Genomic DNA, 22,912 nt, shown 5'->3' on the forward strand with positions numbered 1-22,912 from the left:
GCACCCTCCTTGAGGCTATGTCCACCCAATTCAAGATCCAGGATATGTTCGAAACGCATTAGCTTTTGCTTGCTCCATCTAATGCGATTTCCTGCTTGATTTATTTCATTGTGGGCCAAATCATTCTGCATAGATAAAACCTCGGAGTTACTCTGCCATTCCCACAGCATGCACAATTGGTCATGGTCACTCATAGTCGTTTCTTTCACTACTAATGAGACAATCGTATTTAAAAGCTACCTGTCAACATAAATGTAGTCTAAACAAGCCGATAAAATATCTCGGTGCCAGGTCGATTTCGGCAGAATATCGCCCTCAACGGAACCATTCAGCATAACAAAATTCCTCCCTCTAATCAGCTCGGACCACTGCAGTTCATCAGGCGAACATTCCTTGGTCTTGCGTAATAACATATGAAGATTTAGATCACCCATAACAAGGGTGTGATCAACTGTTTTATCCAGGACCAAGGAATTAAGGACCTCATTCATGTGCGAGAAATTATTTTTAGACGTTAACTTCTGTTTAGCCCAATATATATTGATAATTGCAATCAAGAAGGAGGCTCTAGAAATTATCACTATCTGAATGTAAGGTGAGGGAGAAAGGCTTGGAGTTATCTTACAGTTCATGGATTTTCTGTCTGCTACGAGAAGTCCTGCTATCGGCCGACCAAACAAGTTCTTAATTGCTGGAACTATTGAGATGTAATGAGAGTTCCAAACCGGTTCATTTGTGAGCCACGTCTCCTGGAGTACAATTATTTCATAGGCAAATAACCCATCATTCGGCGCATTTATGAAATGCCTATGACCTTGAGTGTTCCATGAGAGAAGCCTCACATTAACCTCAGTCTCGAGTTGTTATGAGTTATTCAATTTTAATTGCCAATTAGATTGCACATCTTTAGATGACTGAGTATCATGTTGTGCATCTTTCATGTTTTGGTAGATTCAGGGCTGATTCTGCATCGGGGCAGAGTTATTGCCCAATGTTAAATCTTGGATAACTAGAAATCCTAGATCAAAAAACTCTGATCTTGCCTGCCAGACAGCATTCAGAGTAATACCCGATCTCATGAAAAGTCTCACTCTAGATAGATCAGTATGATCCGTAAATTCAACCAGATCAATATCAGAGCTAGATAGATCTTGTAGGGTTGAAATTTCCCCAATTATATTCAAAATGCTCATGCGATTCAGATCATATTTTGGAAATGAATGCTCATGGCAGGTCATTAGTAGACAATGGCATTGTCTGAATTCCCCATCAGTACGAACTTGTCCCTCTGGACCCAAAATATCTTTAGGGCTTATCATGTTTGTCGCATGAGGGATCGAAGATGATAGAGTGGGGCCACTGATAACTCCCATTGGGCCCTTCAATAATAGGGATACATTTGGGATTGACATGGGGAGAGCCTGAGACACCACAACATCTTTGCTTTGTTCTTGAAACTGACCCATGTATTGAGAGATAGACTCCCTGATCTCATCACAAAGTTCCTGCACAGTCGGGCATAATTGATTCGCCATCTGGAGATGTTCTTTCACTACCAGTGGCAACTGTGGCTCTTTTTTCCTCTGCGATGATTGATGTTTTCACCATGGCGAAACCTTGGGCAATAGAGCCCCTGATTTCATTTCGTAGTTCACTTATAATGGGATGAGTTAAATTTCTATGTTGAGGTTGGTCAGATGTTAATTGTTTGGACTGCATCCCTTTTACCGGCACATCATGTTCATGTGGGGGGGGTCACTTCTAAAACCTGATCTTTATTTGCTTGTTTCAGTTGTACTTTATCCTTTTCTTGTTTCCTCACCTGCAAGAGTGTTATAGGTGGTTACTTTTCTAGTGGCTGATTTTTTTATCTGGGATATTTTCACATTTTTGTGACTAGTAGAGCCAGTCTGCTTGTTACTGGAAAGAGATTGACCCGTTATCGACTTCCCCATAAACGAAAAAGGATTTGTTTTAGAGAATTGAAAGGATAAAGTAGACCTAGCATCTTTAATAGTTTCAGCAGATAGACTTGTCACATTTTTTGTCACCGAGGGGGCTTCAGAGACTATTTCTTCATTAACCTCAATGACAACAACACTACTGGACTCCTTTTCGACGATATTTGTTCGGGCTTTGTTTGGTGTTGGTGGATATGTTAATTCTGTGTTAACCCCATACTCAGCAACAATGATGAACTCTTTTTTAGTGAGATTGGTTAAATCTTTGCTAGTTGTTGGGATGATACGGGAGTCAAACTCCAGCGGCATCTCAACAACTGCCACTCGTGGAGATGTTATAGACGGCACGGCCTGTTTGTCTAAATTTTCACTATTTTTTATCAGTTGTATCAACATTTCAGATTGAGAATGTATCTTACATTCAAGCACCTCATATAATTTGGCTATTGACATTAATGTGGTGTTCATGGCACTCAAAGTATTGTCTAGAGCCGGGGCTTCAGGGAAGGATGGCTGACTGGACCATTGACCATTCATGAAAAAGTTGTGCTCTTGCGCCAATTCCCCAAGGCGACAGCCCCGTGGAGTTGGGGCTATGAAGGAGACAGAATTGTTCGATAAAAGCTCCTGGGATTTATCAAACAGAATGGGGGACTTGGACAGGACATGACAAGAGGTATTCACCTCATTATCTGTAGTTTGATACGTAGGTTGAATTATTTTTTCCATCAGAGATGTTACACTTTTATACATTGATTGATTTAGGTCCCCAGTATTTGAGCATATATACATCACATCTCCAATGTCAGTTCCAGTGTTATTACTTGCATTCATAAAACTTATAATATCTTGATCAATTTCCCCTGCGACCACTAAAAGTTCATGTAGTGCTCTAATTTTCTGTTGGGCCAGAACTGTACAAGGAGGCTGGGGTGCCTCTAGTAATGGGGACACTCAGCTTCTAGATAAATCAGAAGAGATTGGAGCCAACTGCGTCCCCTGTAATTCACCACTGTTAAATGCTCCAAGGATTGTTAGGTCTGATGTTTCCGGAACCCGGGTCAGAGCAAAATTCACTTCGGAATGCATTTCTCCACACAGATTCAGACCAACTGCCAGCACACTTGCACTGACCTTTCTCGGCGATGACTCTAGGGGTATACCGGGTATAACTGCTTGAATTTGTTCCACATCAGACGGCACCTCATTTAATTGCTCTCTCTGTTTGGTAGGCATAACCTCGCTACCAACCGGAGTTAAAGGACATTGTACCATCTGTAGGGAACATTCAGGTGAATTTCCCTCAGTTGTAGCTATTTCACATGCATCCCCCTGCCAAAGCATGCACCACGATAACTTCCTCAAAGGGATCCACCACCTTAGCATCATTGGTGCAGAATTGGCATATGTCAGATGCCAGTGACACCGAACGTTGAATTCTTTTTTTTAGTAAGGAAGAACCATTACTGCTATTTTACTGGTCTCTTCGTCAAATTAGAGGCCATGAGATTGGACTCCACTGTGTTTAAATCACAGGGCATACTTGTTTTCAACGTATACATATTCAAAGGCATTTGAAGAAACGTTAGTTCACCCCAGCCGCCTGCTGACTGCTACCCAGCTGGACAGCAAGACAGCCCACTCAGCGACCACTCTCTCGAACGCGCATGCTGAACGCGCGTGAGAGGTGGTTTTGAAAGGGTTGCTAGGAGTGTGGGCGGATTCCTGGCAGAAACGGCCTCAACTTCCAAAAGAAGGTAATTAGGATGCACAAGTAATGTTGCAACCAGTTTGTGTAGTGTATAGGTCCACAAAAGTCCACAATCCGGAGTCTGGGCAGCAGGACCGACAGAAAGATAGCCCACTCAGCGACTACTCTCTCGAACGCGCGTGCTGAACGCGCGTGAGAGGTGGTTTTGACAGGGTTGCTGGGAGTGTGGGTGGATTCCTGGCAGAAACGGCCTCAACTTCCAAAAGAAGGTAAGTAGGATGCACAAGTAATGTTTCAACTGCAAGAAAGCAGTAAACAAAAGTAAAAAAATAAAAATAAAATAAAAGTGAAATGTCCTTCAGTTCACTCTATTGAACAGTATACAGTCCAGAGTTCAAGGATAAAACACAGGGATATTTACCCAGTTCGTGTAGTGTATAGGTCCACAAAATTCCACATTCCGGAGTCTGGGCAGCAGGACCGACAGCAAGACAGCCCACTCAGCGACCACTCTCTCAAACACGTGCACTGTTTCAATCTCGCTCACCTTTTTTCAGCCATTTTCAAGCTTCTCCCCACTATGGTTCCCCCAATGTTACCACACCCACGTCTTTCTCTGGGGCCAAGTGCCCAATAACACAATCTTTCTTTTGAGCAGCACCAAAAACACTGCTCTTGATCTGGGACCCTTTTTCTGGTCTACAACACAAATTCACCTCTTCTACCAACATAAAGAAAAAACAGCTCTTCAATTCTATATGACCGAACAATACAAGGCTGTACATAAACCAAAATACAAGCTTCTTCCATTATATTTGGGGATTTCCTTTCTTTATTTCTGCCCTTTAAAAAGACTTATCAAGTGATCTTCCTCAACCCTTGTCGAAGGAGTTCAATTGTTTGTTATCTCTACTTCTCATAAATCAATAATGCAGAAAAAAAACAACTCCCTTATTTTAGCATGCACCATTCATTTTCACAGGAGGCTATCTGAGAGGCAGCATGCTCGCCTTGGAAACAAGACGACGTGGAGCAACACAGGTTCAATCCCCAGTGCACGCTTAGAAACCACTGGGTATTAAGTGCGTAATAACCAATTACAATACTCACATCCAGAGGGTTTTCAACATCATGTCTCCCCTAACTGCCTGCTCTCCCTCACGGCCATTGGGGCAGGCAGCCTGCGGGGACCGGTCAGGGCTTTTGGGAAACAGGGTACTTGTGACCTTTCTTTTTAGATGCACATTATCTCTGCTTTCCCAAGACCCACCTTGCTGTCTGAGGGGATGTGGCAGGGGCCCTCAATTGTCCAGAAGCCTCAAGGAAATCATCCTCTGCTACCAGCTGTTAAGGGGGTGCGGAGGATTACACAATCAGTCAGGAGCATACTCAATGATGGAGGACTTAAGTTCACGTCAAAACCCAGCTTTATTATTATTTGTTTCCATTTTTATATTGCATTGTAGTTTATTTAAACTTTTAGCAATTAAACTTTAAAAGAAGAAAGTCGTAGCAGAGAGAATGGTGAGCTGAAAGAAGAAGAAGAAAGAAAAGAAATGGAAGACAAGGTGGCTCTCGCTCTTTGGGTGGCTTTCCTGAACCATTCACATTCCTCCTTACTCCTGGCCATTCAACTCCATCCTACAAACCGAGGATGGTGATAATGTCGAATGCAATAATATCGACAGTCAAAATGTCAAAAAAAAAATGTCAAAAAAATAATGTAGAAAAGCAATAATGTCGAATTATTTCTACATTTTTTCGAATTTTTAGAAAAAATAAATAAATATATATAATTAAAATGTGTTGAATATGAGGGGTGAGAGGGTGGTGGGAGGGTATTAGGGGGGTGTTTGGTGAGGGGGGTTGGGGGGACCCCCCCAGTAAATGATGTGTTCCTTGTTTATTTATTTATTGAATAAATAAATAAATAAATATATAATTAAAATGTGTTGAGTATGATGGGTGAGAGGGTGGTGGGGGGGTGGTGGGGTGTCAGGGGGTGTTGGGTGAGGGGGGCTGGGGGGGTCTCTTCTTGTTTATGTATTTATTGATAGTGCTAAATGACATTTTTTTTTCGACATTTTTTTTTCTAAAAATTGACTCTTTTGATTATATGTATAGGTTTTCGACATTATTGTTTTCGACATTTTTTTTCGACATTTTTGTAAGTCGACATTTTTTTTTCGACATTGTCACTATAAACCCCTCCAAACATTCTCTTAAGAACATAACCGCGGTGATCACCAAAGAGGTCTTTTCGGCCCTACACAAAAGAGACCACCACTCTTCCAGTGTCAGAGATTAAACATCTGCCGAAAATCGAGCAAACGTATTTGCTCTTAAATCAGTCAAGGCAGTGCAGAACAGAAGGATGTGCTTTAAAGTCTCTGGTGTATCATCTCTCTTACAGAATCTGCATGTATCATTCGTTAATCCAGACTTACTTCTTACGACAAGAACTTCATTTGTTCTGTACAGGTTTAGACGCTTCCTCATGAATCGTGTTCTGCACCCTGGGAACTTCCTTATGTATTCTAGGACCTCACCACATACTCTGGCTTCATTTGTCAAGGATCTGCACATCTTGTTGTGGTTGGCCTCTTCACAAGGTAAAATCCAGTCCTGGTCCCACACCTTCTTTTTGACTTTATTTGGATTCTGCTATAAATCTTCCACTGTGCATTAAGGCGCTCTAAAGTACTTTGGCAGGATGCAGCCCATCTGGATACCTCCCCACCTCAGCTTTTAGTTAGTTCAGCTTTGATTAATTGTAGGATAGGGGCAGCATTGTCCTCATGCATTTGCCAAAGAACGTAACACGCATCCGGTCAGATATTCCTTTCAGTGAGATAAGGCCCAGCTAATTTCTTATTACTTGAATAGGCACAGTTTTTGGGAGTGCCAAAACCTGCTTCCAAAACAGCCCCTCCAGTACAGGCCAATATTTCTTTGGGAACTATATCAGTACATCAGCACCGTAAGTCAGGAGCGGGATGACCTTTCTACTGTAAAAATACAGCACAGTAATGAATAACTGCAGAATCTTCTTTTCAGTACCAGAGCTTGGTTTGCTAACAATTTTGTTTTGTTTCTTAGGGCAATAAGATTATGTGATTCCACTGACCTTTTGCCCACTTTCAGCCCCAGGTATTGAAAGGAGTCAGAATTTTTCCAGCAATAGGTCACCCAGCCACCAATTGTCGGTGTTACTTAATTTTTTTCCTCCACCTTTTTCTAAAACTAGGATCTTCGTTTTAGCTGGAGTTCATTTGTAGGTCATTCTAAATGGCGTATTCAGCTAATCTTTTCAATTGACGTTGTCACCATATTGCCATGAGGTCCAGCAGGACTAAATTGTCTGCATATAGCCAATGGGCGACATGTGTCTCACAAATTCTATGAGGAAAGTGTCTACATTTTTTCATGAAGGGGTGCAGGTTTGCGAGGTAGAGGTTACAAAGTGATGGTGCCAAAGGACTTCCGTGTCTGATAATCTTCCCTCAACGATTAGCCGAGCTCTCATGATCCTATCTGTATGTAGGTACTTCAATGGTCAACCAGGTCTTCCGGGCACTCCCAAGCTGACAATTTGGACCATAGGCATTTGTGGTTTATGCTGTCGAACGCCTTGGCTAAGTCCACAAAGGCTAGGAAGATCCCACCGTTTGATCTGCAAACATGGTTCTTTGATAATGATAATAGGAATATTTGAGGGGTGCTGCCCAAGCCCTTCACGAAGCCACAACAAAAAGTATCCAAGCATCCTGCATGTACATTTATTCAAGCGCCTCAGTAATATTGATGCATCGATCTTTCCCATCACGTCCAATAGGGCAATAGGGTGATAGTTTTGATCCTCCCTGTTGCCGCTCTTGAATATTGGGATGAAGTTTGCTGATTTCCAAGAAGCAGGAGTTGCTTCAATGATCCTTACATTTCCTATTATACGTGAGATTAATCTTGCCCATTCTTCTGGATTTTCCTTTAACATGTAGGTCGAGACTCCGTCGGGGCCTGCAGCACGTGGGGGGTTTGCACGTTTTATTATTGCCATTACCTCTTCTTCGTCATTAGAGATGACCAGGGGTACCTGTGATTTGTTTGCTTGAATATTTATAAGAGCAGGTGCCACATATAGTTTTTGGAAGTGGTCTGTCCAGGCATCCTCTGGGACTCCTTTATCTGCATTAGAGTTTGTGAGTTCCCTACTGACTTAATACAGTTCCACATTTCAGATGAGTTCTTGTGGTTAATGACCCTTATCATGTTTTCTGTGTTGTGCTGAATTTAAGTATTCCTATACCAGATAACCCAGTTCTTATATTGTTTTTTGAGAAAATGAATAGACTCTTCTTTATCCAATGTGCAGTTCTTTTTAACGTGCATAATTGCTGTTCTCAGTTCTCTCCTTTTTACAACTACTTGCTTATCAGAAGCATGTTGATGTTCCTTGTGGGTCATACCCATAGAGGATTTAATCATTAATGGTTTCAGCATTGGTGTGTAGTCCACCACCAAGGGTAGACTTCTCCTGGGTATTAAGTGGTGTACTGCGTATTGGGCCACCAATTTGTCAACATCTTTTTTAAAAACCTTAAACCGAAAACCATTGTTAGCGCATTTCACTGGCAATGGAGTTTGTTGGACTGTTTTTGCAGGTCCCTCTAGCCACGTCATTTTAAGAATGTTATGATCACCAGCTCGTGAGGGTATGATTTCAAACGCAGCAATGTTGTTAATTAGATCTCTTGAGACAAATATATAGTCTATCACTGACAATTGGCCACCATGTTTCCAAGTGGGGTGAGGAAAGTTGCCCTCTTCAAAATGTCCGTTGAGCATGTGCCTATCTCTGCTGTCCACAAGTTCGTCCACCGTAGGTCTCTCTGTCTTTGTGGCTTAGCTCCACTGACGTCCTCTCAAATTACTGTGTTGTTTTTACTTATTGTTATGGAAACTTAATGGGGCACACTTACGCCCAATGGCATCTTGGCACTATCAAGGGGTGAGAAACAGTCAACATAGCAGAGTCAGTACCATAACTAGAACAAAGTGGTTTTCAGTACTCTGCGGAAGGTGAAGTGATCCGCAGTACCACAAAGGGTGAGAGGAAGATTATTCCAGGATCTTGCAGCCACCACAGAAAAATACAGGTGGGCGGCTATTCGCCCAATGTGGCCCGCAAACGTCAGACTCTTTCTCATGGGGTAGTGTCAGGTCAAAGCCCAGGAGTTGGAAACTTATGACTGCATCCAAGATCAGCTGTTTTACCACCCTTGAACGGAGGTGGCTATAGACTAAGTCTGGTCTCTCTTCCCGAGCAAACTCAATTGTCAAGATGTATTCCAAAGTTATTAGCCATAAGTTTGGAATGCCTTGAAAAAGGGTTAAAACATTATGGGCCTCATTACACGGTAGGAGGTAATCATGCCGCTATTAGCGGCATGGCTACTCCCTTACCGCACACCGGGTCCGGCTAGGCGGTATGGGGACTTACCAGGTCATTCTGACCCTGGAGGACCCAGAAAGTCCCCATGCCAAATACCATTCCCCATTCCCATTTGAGCTCCCGTAGGGCTCAATGTGAATGGGAAAGGGGGAACGAGCTAATAACGGTATAGCTCTGAAGTCCCTCAGCGGGTACCGTCCTTAACGCCTGGTCAGGCCTGGTCAGACCAAGCGTTAAGGACGGGACCCGCTGAGGGACCTCGTAGTAGGGTGCTAAGGGATTACCGGCACCGGTGCCAGTAATCCCTTAGCGCCTACCGTGTAATGAGGCCCTATGTCTGTTTCAAAAAAAGGCTTCATCCCTGTCTATAATGCTTTCTAGCCTAATACATCTTGTAGGATCTCTTAGCTGTATTGATGATCTGAGAGAGGTATCCCTTTTTCCTTCTCCAGTTTCTGACCATCGATTGTTCTCTGGGTTGTTGCTACCCTTCAAACCTAACATGTTGGATTGTCAGCTACTGGCTTCTGGGACCTTGTGTCCGTCTTTGCTTTCTTATCCACCGCTGGCTTCTGTAGAACACTCCCTTGGGGCCACACATCTTTGTTCAGTGACCCTTCCAAGAATCTGTGTTTGGCTATGGTCCTCTGACTTTTTTCCACCAGCATTAGAAGTGGTCTGTCAACCATCCCTCGACCCCAGTCGGATCCTGAAAATGTTGCTGATTTAGGTTCAGATCACGGGGGAGCAGAGCGGACAGTAGTATTTTGGGGGGAGTCTGGACAGTCTTCCTCCTCGTCTATCGAGAAAATGGGTAGGCTTAAAACTTTGGTTAGGGAATCGCTAGGTTGCTGTTCATCCACGCTAGATTGAGCATTTTCTCGCTCCCTACAGCCGTTTTGTTTCTTTAGCTTTATTTTCCTTCAAGGACAGCGAGTTCTCAGTTGTAGGGAGTGGCACTTTTCTCAAATAACTATTAGGCTTGTTTGGTTTAGACACAGAAAGCTGTTTCTTAGGTTTCAATTTATTTGGCTGACTTTTGTTAGTTCATGTGCTTCTCTTGGCCAAAGAGCGGGTATAAAGTTGGTGATGCGATCACTGTATTTGGTTTTTGGTCTAATACTTTCCTCGTTGAAATCTGAGAAATTATTTTGACCTCAGTGATCTTGTCAGTGGGGCCCCAACGACTAATGTTCTTTTCAGTCCTATGTCTGAACAAAAGGGCACATCGTGGAGTGGTCGGCTCTAAGATTTCATGCAGGGGTATTATGATTAAATTTCTACTCACCGCTGAGTCCTGATGTAATGTTGGAGGCTCCTCAACCCCCTCTAATCCGGTGGAGCCATAGGTTTTAACCAGAGATCTCTTAACGTTTCCCCTCCTGTCGCTGCTAGCTCTCCACCATGGTATTCCTCGCCATGCTAAAGCCTTCAATAAGAATCATCTTAGAATGTGACATCATTATTAGGATTGTCTAATCTTTTGATGAGTTTCTATAATTTCTTAAAGGGAGCCATTGCAATGGAGACCACTGGCTAAACAGGTTGTCATGATTTTTGTATTCTTGTGATCCTTTTTTTTTACTTTTGTTGTTTGTTTGGTCAGTCCTGGGGAGATCTTGGGCTTGGCACCTGTAGGTATAACCTTGGCGCTGGACGCGCGGCATGCAGGTTGCAACATCGTGGCGTTGGCTGCGGGCTCTCGTTGGGGCTCGTTCTGCATGGTCAGCACTTGTATTTCGTTCTGAGAGGATTTTCATTTGCGAGGCTCCTGCCTGGGGACTCTTGCTTGCGGCCTACTTGGGCCTAGTTTGTGGGTGGCGGTACATAATGCATACCGTGGGTGTCACAGGGTATCACAGTGTCGTACGCAGCATTAGATATACATGGTGGTATCTTCATAGTGATAGGTAGCAAGAAAACATCGGCAAGCATATACAAAAGCTTTTCAGGCGTCTTGCATTTCTGCGGTGCTGTAGAAGGCCTATGTGAAAATTAACAATGATGCATGTCCGTGGGTATGTCAGTCCGCTACGTCATAGTACTGAGTATATTCTTCGTGTTGGTTGGTGTGTGAGTGACCAGTGTGCATGGTGGCATGTGTGTTCTTGTCTGTTGGCTATGTTGTCATGGCATCTCTAACGATGTGAATACTTGTAGCTGTTGTTATAGTCGATCTGATCCATGTTGCAGGCGCCGGCTTGACCCGGGCGTACTAGCGGGCATACTCTTCGCATATGCATGTTTTTGAAGGGTACTTTGTCATCTGGTAAAGAAGTGAATTCCTCTCTGGGGGGTGCCTGGGCCGTGATCCCCTAGGCCATGGTCTGGATGAGATCGGGGGGAGGGTGTTATCTCATTCTCCCACTTCACACCCCTAGACTATTGGGGCGATCGGGCTGTCTCCACTGGTATCCCTTCTCACCTGGACGGTACTTGTGAGGTGCAGAGGTAGGAATCGGTACTTTCATACTCATCTGAGATGGGGCAGTGAGTATTACCTGTGTTTTCTTCTGCCCCATTACACCTTTATAAAATAAATGTATTAAAAAAACAAAAGCTTGGAAGGAAATGTAACAATTTCATGCTACCACACTTGTACAGGCGCTGCCCTTTGATATGTCGATCAAAATGGAGTCTGTGTTAGTTACCATTACCGTACTGCTTAATCTCGGTCAGGTGCAGGTCACGTCAAGCAGGGTCAGGTGCAGGTCTCGTCAAGCAGAGTCAGCTGCAATGTTGTTGCTACATTTCAATTGAATGGAGATGCACAGCAGGGAGAGGGCTCACAGTCAAAAATGGCGAATGCAAATCTAATGTAGGAATTCTATGAAAGTGTTGGTGTGCCATGTGTGGGCCCTAACAATAACTCTTTCAAGGGCCACGATGCTGTACAAGGCTCGCACCTCAAGCACTCCTGGGAGTCTTGGCGGCCAAAGATATTTAGAGACAACATTAGCCTTTTAGCTAGGACATATGGGTCTTGCTTTCCTTATGATGTGTTTTCTGAGATTACTGCATTACACGTTAAATGCAGCATTTCTTTACATGATAATATTTAAAAACAGAGTAGTGACCACTGGAGAGCAACAAATCACAAATAACTACCACAATGCAGACTGCAAATGATTCCCCTCTTTGCCAAGTTTCCCAGTTCCATGCGTGACCCCTCGAGCCAGTCCTGGGTTTTGCTGCCATTTGCATGCTAGAAATTCTAGTTTTGTTTTTTCCATTGCATGGGTGGGCCGACAAGTACCAGTATGCAGTGCGGAAACAAAAACAGGACTAACATGGAACAGGGAAACTTGGCAGTAGTAGATAACAGGTTTTGTGACATGTGCAAGCAGGCTCTGGACTATGAGTGATTGAACCTTAAAATTAAGAGCAGTCCAATGTTGCATGGATCATTTAAGCTGGTGAGATGTCACAGTGGGTTACGGCTTCTGTTTGCGCTTCCGGATCACCGTTTTGAAGCGTATGTACTGTAACAAATTGATCCTCTCAGTCGTCCTTGAATGCATGCCAGGATGTTTATTAAAATGGACGCCCATCTTACTGAAGACTGATTCAGCCAGGTCAAGGGTATGACATGAGCTTTAGCAACATCAATCTCACCATGTTATTATTGCAATTGCAGTGTTGCTAGACCTGACATGTTATGATACGATATGATATGGCATTTATAACAAGCCTATACACAAGTGTTTCAAGGCACAACGAGGCAAGGGAGGGGGAAAAGAGGGAAGACACAACAATCCTACTAGGCCTGGTGTCATTCAGATCGTGCAAGTGCATGGGAAGGGGGAAAGGGGAAAGTGCAGTACCTGGGATAATAGAATAAATAATAATAAGTAAAAGTAAGTCCAGCAGGTGGCAAGGGTAAGTGCAGGCATCAGGAGTCAAGTGCTGGTAGTGGGACTGTAGGGATACAGAAAACAGTCCCCAAGTGCAGGGTTTGCCAGGAAGGCAGTGCAGGTGTGTGACTGGCAGGGGAGGGGACCTGGGCCCGAGATCAGAGGGTGGCCAGGTAACCAGTCTTGTTTTAGTTTCAGCCAGGAAGTCAGCAGGGGAGAGGAGGAGAAAAGGCAGAAGCAAAGAGAAAGGTTTTGAGGTGCTTCCGGAACTGGAGATGGTTCTCCTCAAGTTTCAGGGAGGCAGGGAGGCTATTCTAGAGGGGAGCCCCAACTGAATACAGAGATCTACTACCAAATTGTTACTTGGAGAAGCGACTGACCCTGAGGGGTTTAGAAGGGGATGAGCGACAAGTTCAAGAAGGAACGTATTTAGGAAGAGAGAGTTGAAGGTATTGAGCCCCCAAGCCCCAGAAGGCCTTGTGGACAATGCAGAGGGTTTTGTACTTAATCCTCGCAGCCACTGGGAGCCAGTGCAGAGATTTCAGTCCTGGACAGATATGATCCCTGGGCTTGAGGCCAAGGACAAGTCTTGCAGTCCTGTTTTGGATGAGTTGCAGAGGGTGGAGAGTAGAAGCAGGCAGATTTAGAAAGAGGCTGTTGCAATAGTCCAGCCTAGAGAGAACCACAGCTCTGGAGACAGTGAGCTTCTGGGGGAAGGAGAGGAAAGGAAAAATACCAGTGAGTAGGTGCAGCTGGTAGTGTGACTTCTTAGAGACATCGGAGATGTGAGGAGAGAAGGAGAGTGTGGAGTCGAAGATGACCCCAAAGTTTTTAGCCTCACAGGTGGGAGCAGGAAGAGGGCCAAGAGAGGCCGGTTAGAGAGTGACAGGAAAGGAGGGTCTGGGTGTGCTGATGAGGAGAATCTTGGTTTTACTGGCATTAAGGCAGAGATCTTTAGCGGCACACCACTCCTGGATGGCTGACAAACAGTCAGAGATGAGAGAGGGAGAAGAGGTGGCTGAGGGTAGCCTGAAAATTAGCTGAGTGTCATTCACATGGCACTTGTAGTTGGGGGAGAGCACAGCAATTCAGTGGGCAAGAAGTGGCAGGTATTGTTTGAACAGCCAGGGAGAGAGGTGAGACTCCTGGGGAACTCCACAGGTAGAGATAGAGATAGAGAAGAGTACGGTGAACCTGGGAGGGTCGATCGGAGAGGAAAGAAGCCAGCCATGTTAGGACCTGACCGGTGATCCCCAGGTTATCACGGAGACGGTTGAGCAGAATGGCATGGTTGACTGTGTCAAAGGCAGAAGAGAGTTCAAGTAAGATAAGGACACAGAGGGTGTTGGAATCAAGTTTGGAGAGCAGGTCTTCACGGATATTCAGGAGTCATGGTTGTCTCCATGATCATCAATCTGAAGCCAGATTGATGATCATGGAGACAACCAGCAGATTCAGTGTGAAGATTGAGCTGGGAGATGGCCAGCTTTTTTAAGAGTTTGCCCAGGAAAGGAGTGAGAGAGATTGGGCGATAGTTAGCGGGGCAGGAATGGTCAGCAGAGTGTTTCTTAAGAAGGGGGTGCACAAGGGAGTACTTCATGGGGGAAGGGAAGACTCCAATGGCAAAGGAGTGGTTGCAGAAGTCGGCCAGAGCAGGAGCCAGGGAGTTAATGTGGTCCTTGATGGTTTTGGAGGAACAGGGATGAACCTGTTTTGACGTGACTTTCATAGAGCGGACTTGTCTAGAAAACTCGTCTGGGGAGAACAGGGGAAAGGCAGAGAAGGAGGGAGGATAGGTGGCAGGGGAAGGGCCAGAGGAAGAGCAGGGAGTAGAGGGAGGAAAAGGGGAGAGAGAGAACAGGATGTCCTGAGTTTTAGAGATGAAATGCGAAGCCAGTGCCGTGCAGAGAGCCTGGGAGGGGACAGGAGAGGTAGAAACCACAGCAGGATTGGCCAGTTCCTTGCAGATGTTAAAGAGTTCATCCGAGTTGTTAGATGCTGCAGCGATGCAAGCTTGGATGTGAGCTCTCTTCTTGGTGAAGACAGAGAGCCAGTATTGCCTTTGGAGCAGGCTGCAGGCTAGTTTGTCGGAGGATGTACATGAAGCACGCCATTTCCACTCCACCCTGCACTTGTGTTTAAGGGTGAAGAGGTCTGAGTCGTACCAGGAGTTGGACTTGGCTTTGGGCTTCAGGCGATATAACAGAGTGGAGTATGGAGAGGGCTGTGTCAGGGTGTGAGTCAGCCAAAGGGCGAGGGTGGCGAGAAAGTGGCGGCAAAAGCCTCAACTGACACGCGCTTCATGGGACAGATGACCGTGAAGGTGGGTGGCAATGATGGAGTTGGCTTGGCCTGGGGGGAAGAAAGGGTGAGCTGGGAGGAGAGGAGAATAATGTTGATTTGAAAAGTGACTGAAATGTGACCATGTTAATTGTCTGTCTCTCTTAGTCTCTCACACTGAAATATCCGGAAGTGCCTGCGAAGTGCGGCTGTTGGGCTGTGTTCGCTGCTTCGTTGCCCTTGGGTTCTTCTCTCGCAGTGCCGTCGGCAAGAGGAAGGACTCGACTGGAATTTTGCGCATAACGCGCACCTTATTGGATTGAAGTGGACCTTCACATTGGCCACGCCCCCCTGAACCCGCCCGCTTGCCCGCCCACAAACTCGCCGATCACTTCCTTATTTGCACTCGGACCCGCGCATTCGGCGCGCGCATCCGGAAGTGCCTGCGAAGTGCGGCTGTTGGGCTGTGTTCGCTGCTTCGTTGCCCTTGGGTTCTTCTCCCGCAGTGCCGTCGGCAAGAGGAAGGACTCGACTGGAATTTTGCGCGTAACGCGCACCTTATTGGATTGAAGTGGACCTTCACATTGGCCACGCCCCCCTGAACCCGCCCGCTTGCCCACCCACAAACTCGCCGATCACTTCCTTATTTGCACTCGGACCCACGCATCCGGCGCGCGCATCCGGAAGTGCCTGCGAAGTGCGGCTGTTGGGCTGTGTTCGCTGCTTCGTTGCCCTTGGGTTCTTCTCCCGCAGTGCCGTCGGCAAGAGGAAGGACTCGACTGGAATTTTGCGCGTAACGCTCCTTATTGGATTGAAGTGGACCTTCACATTGGGTATTTGCTGAGGACTCTGCACCCAATACTTTAGTGTCCGCGGGTTTCCCGCGGGTTTTGTATGTTGGGCAAACCATTGATGTTACTCTCTTCTCTCTCCCCCTTTAGCCACGCCCCCCTGAACCCGCCCGCTTGCCCGCCCACAAACTCGCCGATCACTTCCTTATTTGCACTCGGACCCGCGCATCCGGCGCGCGCATCCGGAAGTGCCTGCGAAGTGCGGCTGTTGGGCTGTTAGGCGGTAAGGTGGCTTGGTGGTAGGGTTACCTTTTGTGGCCCTAACATAGATTATCAAATATTGCTGGGAGGGGGTTATAGTGAGCTAAAGTGGGGTGTCTTGCATTGCCCTTTACTTCCTAGCCTATAATTGAAATCAGAACTGTTTTGGTCATGGCAGAGGGGCTTCGCAGTATAAAAAAAAAAGAGTCCCAAACTAATCCTAAAAAAACAGAGGCGGACTTTAATGTAGTAAAATTGTCTGCTGCAATGCCCTCAAATCAGCCTGAAAAAGAGATGAACGAAGAATATAAACCTCTGCTTGATTCCAATTATAGCAGTTCATTGCCGTCTGAAAATCCTATAATGGCCCTAAAATCAGAAAGCAATGTTGAGAATAAAGTTATTCTCACTCCTGCCTCTTTTGAATACAACAAAAATCAGGAATGGAAAAATAGATCGGATTCTAAGAAATCTGCTTCTCTGCCAACGAAATACACGACAGAGAATTTTCAATGTGATGATTTACAGAAATCTAATAAGGATGTCCCTGCCGATATAACCCCTGAAGACCATGAGGAACAAATTCTCTTGAAAAAACGGTCGGTGTATATCGACAGTGCGACTCCCAAAACTACTTTGGCCGGAAAAAACATGGATTCCAAAATTAAACCAGTATACATGTCGGTCAAAGAAGTGAATGAAAGTTCCTCAAAGGATTGGGAAATTGTTGATTGTAACTCTGATCAGAGTCTCGACAGAGATGAAATAAAAAAAATAATGGGAATTGAGCAATTTGATATGCGTACTGCAGATGTCTCTATATTAGCCCCGGCAATTGAAATAGAATTAGGCAAACGGATTCGTCTATCCAACGAACCCTCAACTCCAGTTAATAGAAGTAAGTATGGGATTGAGAATGTGTTCCTATTTAATAATCCCCAAGCATACACCTACTCTGTACCTTCACACTTTAGTGCACAGAAGGAAGCACGTATTCTAGGGGGAATTAATACTCCGAGTAATAACAATATAGGAGGGCCCTCCTTGATGGTAAATAGCTCCCCGAACTTGGAACAACCAACGATCCCTACTTGCCAATATCCTTCTAGACATGAAGGAAATAGAGTATCTAGTCTTGATTCCAACGAGTCTATTCACTGCAAGACTCATCCACAGCCTAACTGTCCTACCGCTGAACAAGAAAAATGGAATGCCGAACTGCAGCACTCCATCGAATCTTTTCCGGTCATGACCAGAATTCTCAATTTACTTGATAAAGGCCATGAACAGACTCATGAGGCAATAAAATTCCTACAGATTCAAATGTCTGACCTCACGAGTTCTCTTGGCAAAATGGAGGGCATGTTATTTGCCTGCCATATGTTTTCTTCCATCTTAAACAAAAAAGATTCGATGGCCCATTTTCAAACTATAGGCACTCAAACTAAATTGTTCTCAGAAGTAGTGACAGAAGAACCATCCAATAAATTAGAAAACAGTAAGGTTGTGAACCCAAAGGTAGTGAACTTGGAAAACACCAGTGAACCCAACCTTGCTGTCTTGACTATCCTTATAAAGGAAATGGCAACTAATCTTGCCATACTTTCCAAGTCAATCATCAAGGAACCGCTGATGACTCCGTGTGTAGAAGAAAGAGTCCCTCCAGACAGTCCTTCAGCTTTAACTGATCTTATTGATCTAACTGGAATAGATCATATCCCTCAGGAAACAATAGAAACACATGATATTGAGGAGGTGCATTATCAAACTCCTCCCATTGCCCTTACTAGAAAACAAAGAAGGGCTTTGGCACGGGCTCAAAAGAGAAATCTTCTTGCCAAATTACAAAAGGGAAAACAGGAAAAAAAAACAAAGAACCAATCACGTGACAAAAATGATACTCATAATACACATATTAAAGATATTTGTAATCTTTCAGAGGGAGATAACATCATCGACTTAAATCAGTTGAGCGAGGAATCTAAGGCCCTGTTGAATCTTCCAGAGCCAGATTTGAATACTGTAACTACCAAAGTCCCCTGCAAATCTCTACTAAAAAACAAAAAAATTAAAGAAAACGAGGACTTGTTTAATGAACCAGCTTGGCAAGAATCTAACAAATTACGATCTAATGCAAACAAGGGAAAGGATAAAGAGGAGAAAGGACATATCGATCTCGGGGTGGTGGCTAACTCAATAGCTGGGCCCCCACACTGCGTTCAAACGGACCTCTCCAAATATTATCCAATGTTGAAAATTAAAAAAACTGAGAAAGTGATTTTGGGTAAAGCTAATGGACAAAGAGAAAATAAAATACTCACTTGTCCTAATAATCCAACTGAATCCCAAAATAAAAATTTGGAGGGTGTAAGTTCAAGCGAGCCGGAAGAAATAACCTCAGATAATAATGTTGACTCTAGTAAACAATTAATTACTCATGAAACTGAGAACCTAGTTCATCAAAGTACTAGCCCAAAGTTACCAATCTTGAGTTTGCAACGTCCACAAGCCAATGAGTGCTCCAAATTGACCAATCTGAAATCCATTACGGATAATCAGGAATCCCTGACTAACCATAATTATGGCGACCTAAAATCTGCTATAATTATGGGCTGGGAAAGCGATGAAGCTCGCTATGGTAAGGCTCGCTTGAACCGCACCTTTATGATGACTGTTTTTCAGGATATCCCTGCCCTACGAAATATTAGATCTGACGACATAGATTGGGTGAAATTGGCTGATATTAACAACAATCGAATGATTTGTAAATTTATGTCTCCTTTTATTATGAAGATGTTATGGGATCACTCTGACGACTTGGCATTTATTGGCCTAACTGCATCATTTTTTTCATCTTTTGACGATGCACAAAGTTACCTAGAAACTACTCCCCTGAGCGTCGAAAGTGTCACTGATAATGTAACCCAGGGTACTCCTGTAAATAATGATGCTAATACTATGAAACAATTCATGTCATTCATGTCTGTTTTAAAGGAGATGTCTTGGAGGGACCCCATTAACACCACGCAAGCAAACCAACAAAAGGCAATGAAACACTCGTAGCCCACTCCGACTCCACATTATTTCGTGGAATTCTTGTGGTATAAATAACTTTAAAAAATGGTATCACCTAAATCGGCTCAATCGACCTGATCTCATCTTTATTCAAGAGACCATGAATCAATCCTCCTTCTTTATAGATGGATACTCAGCATATATTCAGATTGCAAGGCGAGGCAGTGAAGGTCGCCCTTCTGGCGGCCTGGCTATATTGGTTAATTCTGCACTTCAATGCTCTTTGGAAAAGATTAGCAGTTCAGATTCCATCTTAGCAATCATTATGAAAGATGATTTGGATCCCTCTATTATTCTTTTATTGGTATGTATTTATTGGAATAAATTGTCTACACCAATTGAGACCATTATTGAGGAAATGCACGATGTATTAGAAAAGGGACTGATATCATACCCCTCGGCGAGAATTATCGTAGGTGGTGACTTCAACAGCTACTGCTATGAAATAGGTGTTCATAAAAATGCAATTAGGGAAAAGCATTCAATTACTTCCCAAAAGCTTGGTACTTTATGGAATTCTTTTTTCCTTGAATGGGATATTCAAACTCCTTATTTCGCTCTAGACGATTATTCCTATACATGGACTAGAGCAAATCTCAATTCTCTCATTGATTATTTTTTCATCTCTTCGAGTCTATATTCGAATATAGATGCTCTTAAAATTATTGATCCATTTCTAGGAGACCATATGATTATTTCCATGCAGATGAATATTCCTTTGGCTCGTTTCAAAGACAATTCTTTTCTTTCTCTAGTAGAAACTGACCGGCTCCATCACACAGTGAGATGGAATCCTAAAGTGTGTGCAATATTTATTCGGAATCTAGAATGTGATCCTGGTATCTTCTCACATCAATCACCATCCAGTCCTTCACTCATTCATTTAGATCATTTAAATTCTACTAGAATTCAAATCCACCTAGAAGCTATGCTTCATTCAAGGGATAATCACGAAAAAGCTATCCAGGTCCATGCGCACAAATTTAATAATCAAGTTGCTCATTTAAAATCGCAAAAAAATCACGAAATTCGTCAGATTAATAGAACCTTTCTCTCTGACTTCGCTCGTGATAAATTAATCAAAGCAGTCAGACAAAGATTCCGTAACAAATTAAAATGGCTAAAAAGACATCTTCTCTATGCAGATAACCAAAAATTATTTTACCATCTACTAAAGCACGACTCTAGGAAAACCTGGAATACTCTCCGTTCTATCACCTCGGAAACCACACCTAATTTTGATTCTGTTATCTCCGCCGAAAATTGGGTATCGTATGTAAAACTTAAATATACCATGCCCGAGCGCTTTCACTTCTTAAAGGGTAGTGAACCACGCCTGGAATTTGATTTTTCTTCATTATGGTCCATAGAAGACATCATAGATGCCATCGGTCGATTGAAGCCTTCTAAAGCACCTGGTCCCGATGGTATTCCATCTTGTGTGTATAAATCGAACCCAGTATTTTGGGCCCATATCCTTAAAATCAAATTTGATCTGATTTTACAAACAGGACATATTCCCATAACATGGTCTTCTGCGTTAGTTATTCCAATTTATAAAAAGGGCTCTCCGGATTGTCCCTCTAATTATCGCCCGATTGCCTTAACTGATTCCTCTTCCAAAATATTTTCTATTTTACTTATTCAACAACTACAAACTTACATGAACGAAAAAAATATGTTGTCTATTTACCAGGGAGGATTCAGAAAACTCATTGGTTGTCAGTTAAACGCCACAATTCTCTCTCATCTTCAGGCTCTTTCCTTGGCTAGTCACTCAGGGCCAATTTATATGGCTAGTTTGGATTTGACCGCAGCATTTGATTGTGTTATTCGTGAACTCTTGTGGAAAAAAATGATCCATCTTGGTATTCCGACTAAATTAGTTGCTTTGATTGCAATTCTCCACAAAAATACAAATTATCGCATGCGACTCACCAAGGAAGGAGCCCTGACTGACCCCATTCCTACTGAGATCGGGGTGAAACAAGGCTGCAATATGGCAGCGATATTGTTCAATTTGTATTTGTTAGGATTGGATGAGAAATGGATTGCTGGGGAATGCTATTCTGTAAAGCTTGGTTCTCTGAACTTAGATTGGTTAGGCTTTGCTGATGATTTGCTATTTTTTGATCGAACGCCCTTTGGTCTCCAAAGAAAGTTGGACTTATTCTTGGAATTTGCTTTCAATCATAATCTTACGCCTAATCCAACGAAAACTTTTATATTGATTTTTTCCCCAAAAAAATTAGGATGTCATCGTTACTCTTGGCATATAAACAATGTCAAAATTGAATACTCTCCGATGCTTCGCTATTTGGGATATCCGTTAGCTGAACAATATTCAATTACAATGTGGAAAAACTATCTTAACCAAAAAGTTAGGGGGCTGATATCTCAGATGAAAATTATTCATCAGAAATATTGTATGTTCTCCTTAATACCTTTAATTCAATTTTATCTGCAGAAGGTTGAACCTATTATTCTATACTCCCTGGACATTTGTACATATGATTTAGATGCCTACCTAAATATCTTATAGGGGAAATTATGGAAAACAGTTCTGGGACTATCACTGTCGATTCCTAACGTTATGATTTGCCATGAATTAAACTTACTACAATTGTCAGTAAAACACACATGGCGTAAAATTATCAATCTAACCAAGATCTATAATCCACCGAAAAATACTCTTTATGTTAAACTGAATCAATTATTGAGTGAATCTTATATTAAATCACTCAATACTTACTCGCTTAAACTTACTAAAATATTACATCTTATCAATGAAACGCCGTTATCCATGAGTATGGGGTTACCAAGCCAAAAACTAAAATTTCAAAGATTCTTTTGGTGTATAATGCTGGATGAAATGGGTAAATATACCTCCTTCAAAGAATACAATGAAGTTCGCGGTAGATGGGGAATCCGAATAAAATATCTCTTACAGTTCCCTTCAGCTCGCTCAAGAAATATTTATATGCGTTTTCGACTCAACCAATTTCACACCCGCGAACGACTTAAATATTGGACTGGTTATTTAAATAGTAACACTGATACTAGTTGCCGTTTCTGTAGAAATTGCATAGTACTAGAAACCCTTAAACACTTAGTAATTAGCTGTCCATTCTTTGAAGACCATCGCATTAAATTTTTTGAGTACTTTTACTCTAATTGTGTAACTACAAAGGAACTCTTATGGAAACGTTGTATGGAAGGTTTTAGTCAGAATCTTACTCTTCGCCTAACTAACTTGCTGGCATTTATAGAATCGAAGTTGGCAGAAGATTTGTAGGCCAAATAAAAAACGAGTAAATCCTACTATTAGATCCCGTAGATGGGTGAGAATGAACATTTAATATAATCATATCAAACGGCATTATTATGACCTTTAGGTAATCACATAAAGTCCTGAACTGTAACCTTATTCTTTGAATGCTATTTGGATATTAATTGGATGTTGTATTTAGAACTTTTTCGATAGTGTTTATGTCTCTATTTTCTTTCAATTGAATTTCTTAATTTTC

General features: G+C 43.1%; 1 protein-coding gene across 1 annotated transcript in view; it reads left to right on the top strand.

The window, feature by feature from the left end:
* Nucleotides 1-22,912, top strand: part of LOC138579547 (microtubule-associated protein futsch-like) — a 1,023,262-nt gene that overhangs the window by 111,987 nt on the left and 888,363 nt on the right. The window lies entirely within an intron of this gene.

Source organism: Ambystoma mexicanum, chromosome 1p, assembly GCF_040938575.1.
Source record: "Ambystoma mexicanum isolate Mex_15411 chromosome 1p, UKY_AmexF1_1, whole genome shotgun sequence".
NCBI classification, from domain to species: domain Eukaryota; kingdom Metazoa; phylum Chordata; class Amphibia; order Caudata; family Ambystomatidae; genus Ambystoma; species Ambystoma mexicanum.